Here is a 4,377-nt window from a genome sequence, read left to right as displayed (position 1 = left end):
TAGGTGGCACAACATTCCCAAACAAACGCATACACAAAGCTACATGGATCTCACCGGACCACACCACAGAGAACCAGATAGATCACATCTGTATCAACAAAAAATTCCGAAGATCAATGGAAGATGTGAGAACCCGGAGAGGAGCTGACATAGCTTCAGATCACCACCTGGTTGTGGCCAAGATGAGACTGAAGCTTAAGAAACACTGGAAAACTGGACAAACAGCACTACAAAGGTTCAATACAGCCTTCCTTCGAGATACTGACAAGCTCCATGAATTCAAGATAACTCTCAACAACAGGTTCCAAGCTCTACAGTGTCTACTGAAAGAACAAGAAACTACTTTGGAGGACAAATGGAAAGGGATAAAAGAAGCACTAACTTCAACGTGTCAGGAGGTTCTTGGTCCTAAGAAGCATCATATCAAGGAATGGATCTCTATGGGAACCCTGGACAAAATTCAGGAAAGGAAGAACAAGAAACTAGCAATTAACAACAGCCGAACACGAGCATAGAAAGTCAAAGCACAAGCAGACTACGCAGAAGCAAACAGGGAAGTGAAGAAAAGCATTAAAGCCGACAAGCAGAAATACATGGGAGAACTAGCAACGGCGGCGGAAAAAGCTGCAAGAGAGGGGAATATGAAACAACTATATGATACAACGAAGAAATTGGCAGGGAGATATAGCAAACCAGAGAGACCAGTCAAGGACAAAGAAGGAAAGACAATCACTGAGATTCAAGAACAGAGGAAAAGATGGGCAGAATAATTCGAGGAACTGTTGAATAGACCAGCCCCATTATATCCACCGAACATCGAAGCAACACATACAAACCTTCCAATAGATGTCACTCCACCAACGATCGAAGAAGTCAAGATGGCCATCAGACAAATCAAAAGTGGGAAGGCGGCAGGACCTGACAATATACCAGCAGAAGCACTCAAGTCAGACATTGAAATAACTCCAAATATGCTTCACCTTCTATTCAAGAAGATTTGGGAAGAGGAACAAGTGCCAATGGACTGGAAAGAAGGATATCTCATCAAGATACCAAAGAAAGGAGATCTGAGCAAATGTGAGAACTACAGAGGCATCAGTTTGTTATCAGTACCAGGAAAAGTTTTCAACAGAGTGCTGCTGAATCGGATGAAAGACGCAGTAGACGCCGAACTTAGGGATCATCAGGCTGGATTCCGTAAGGATCGGTCGTGCACAGACCAGATTGCGACACTACGGATCATCGTGGAACAATCAGTTGAGTGGAACTCATCACTATACGTCAACTTCATTGACTATGAGAAGGCGTTTGACAGCGTGGACAGGAGAACATTATGGAAACTTCTTCGACACTATGGAGTTCTTGAAAAGATTGTCAACATTATCCAAAACTCATACGATGGACTACAGTGCAAAGTCATGCATGGAGGACAGCTGACAGATGCATTTCCAGTAGGGACCGGAGTCAGACAAGGCTGTCTACTCTCCCCATTCCTCTTCTTTCTGGTGATTGACTGGATTATGAAGAATTCGACATCTGAAGGGAAATACGGAATACAATGGACTTCTCAGAATCAACTAGATGATTTGGACTTCGCAGATGACCTAGCCCTCCTCTCTCATACACACGAACAAATGCAGATGAAGACAGCAAATGTAGCAGCAGCCTCCGCATCGATAGGCCTCCACATTCACAAAGGAAAAAGCAAGATTCTCAAATACAACACGGAGAACACCAACCCAATTACACTTGATGGCGAAACCCTGGAAGAGGTGGAAACATTCACGTACATGGGGAGCATCGTTGATAAACAAGGAGGATCGGATGCAGATGTAAAGGCGAGGATTGGCAAAGCAAGGGCAGCATTTCTACAATTGAAGAACATACGGAATTCAAAACAACTCTCAACTAATTTCAAAGCCAGAATCTTCAATACGAACGTCAAGACAGTCCTAGTGTATGGAGCTGAGACGTGGAGAACTACTACGGCCATCATCAGGAAGGTACAAGTAATTATAAACAGTTGTCTACACAAAATACTCAACATCCACTGGCCGGATACTATCAGCAACAGCGTTTTATGGGAGAGGACAAACCAGCTTCCAACTGAAGAGGAAATTAGGAAAAGACGTTGGAAGTGGGTCGGACATACATTAAGGAAATCGCCAATGTGCATTACAAGGCAATTCGTAACTTGGAATCCGGAAGGGAAGCGGAAAAGAGGAAGGCCAAAGAACACACTACGCCGGGAAATAGAAGCCGATATGAAAAGGATGAATGTGAACTGGAAAGAACTGGAAAGGAAGGCTCAGGACAGAGTTGGATGGAGAATGCTGGTGAGTGGCCTATGCTCCCCGACAAGGGGTAACAGACGTAAGTAAGTAAGTAACCGTATCGTTATTCCCAGAAATCTTTGACGCCAGGTCCCAAAGCATTTCCATAGCGGCACTCGGAGATATGTAAAATAAAATAACTAGCTCGAAGCTATGCATACTGACTGTCAATGAACCATGTTATAGAACAAAAATGTCGCAGTTGTTGGTCTAGTCTAGAGGCCGCAAAGAATCCAACTTTAGCTCAACCACAAACATGGCCAAAACTGAACTAACCCTGGCAAAAAATACACGCTGATTTTCCCGGTTTAATGTAAGGCGGAAATTACCTGGTTATTGTCGATGCTTTCACAAAACGGTCAGAAACACGTGACATGCCGAAAACGACATCGGAAAGAACAATAAGAAGATTTTCAGGATTGTGTGCTTGTTTTGGGGTGGCTGAGAAATCATAGTAACTGACAACGGCACTCAGTTCATCTCATCTGGTTTTAAACGCTTCTGCAGCGGAAACGTATATCGCATCCAAAATCTCTTCCGTATCATCCTCAGTCGAATGACCAAGCAGAAAGATTCGTCAATACGAAAGGGTATCCCAAAACAAGTGATCAGTAAGTTCTCAATGTCTTTCAGAGTTTTCCTTAATCCGGCAGTACCAGAAGTAAAGTTACCATCCGAGTGCATGTTCGTAAAGAAAATCCGGACTGTGTTTAACGGTATGTTGCCGCCCGGAAATACAAATAAACCTAAGAATGAGTATCGTACGGTCACTCACAGCTTCCAGGTGGGCATAAGGGTACTTTTTATATCGTATCAAGGTGATAGGAAGTGGAACCAGGTGTTATGGAACGTTGGATCAGCAGTGTACTGTATCTAATCTAGAGAAATGTTGGAACGTGTATAAGACACATAAATCAAATTCTAAAAGACGGCAGGACAATGATCTCAAAAAGTCAACTCTCGTTTCGATTGCTCGTGGATCTATCCCAAAAGACCTCGGGCGAGCGAATGTAGAAGAGATGAACGACGCAAGAGCAAAGGTATACAATTTTCGAGAGTGAAGGACTGCAAGAGAAATGTGTGAATCAAGTTTCACGTTTACCCGAAAAGATGTCCTACATAAGAGACTTTAAAGGAGAGAGGTGTAAAAACGGTCCACGGGTGAACTCGAGGAAGCTCTAAGAAGCTCAGAAAGAGCCGAACATATTCCATCCAATCACCTTTCAGAAGAGTATTCCAGAATCCGTACATGCAGCTTCCCTGTTGGATTATGCTAATAACCACCTGTTTACGGACTCGATAATTATAATGATGATTTCGTTTTTACTATAAACTATAAATACCTGGCAGCTTTGTACTATATTTTACACTGTTTGAACTTACATGCTTTTCACTAGTCTTCTGTCTTCTCATTTGCGACTTGGAAGTGATCTGGCGTTTCAGTGCTCATGTTATACGCGGCATATAAGAAGCTAGGTTCTAGACATAACAGTAATGATTCAATATTCTAGCGTCAAAATTAAAGATTTATCGCGAAATCAATGAATAATGTATTTTCTCACTATCAACAAAAAGTTGGAATAATTTTTGGATTGTAATTTTCGTCGTGGTAGTAGTTATGGGAACTGTCCAACTGTTAAGTATATCAACAACCTTACCCAGACAACTATTACTACTTTATAGTGACGCAACCGTCAGTGAAGACACGTCACCTTGAAGCATTATAGTATTTATTCGGCGTAAAACAAAGACCGAATGGAAGTTTTTATATGTGAAAATTATAATTGAAATAATCTCAGTGATTGAAATTTAAATAATTCTAACGTTTCGTCCAGCCAACTTGGTTGGACTTCTTCAGTATAACAACAAAACTCAAAATCACCAAAGAAATATTTAGTGTTTTTAACAGTCATATCGAACTCTATACTACGTTGAACCAACCATATTTACATCTGGAATTTCGTAAAAAGGATAATATGAGTCAGTTAAATGAGAATCACGTGACAAGTTCGCGATGTGAAACAAAAGACTGGATAAATTGTGT

Source organism: Schistosoma mansoni, chromosome 5, assembly GCF_000237925.1.
Source record: "Schistosoma mansoni strain Puerto Rico chromosome 5, complete genome".
NCBI classification, from domain to species: Eukaryota; Metazoa; Platyhelminthes; class Trematoda; order Strigeidida; family Schistosomatidae; genus Schistosoma; species Schistosoma mansoni.
The sequence above is the reverse complement of the archived record's forward strand: the minus strand, read 5'-3'. Positions refer to the sequence as shown.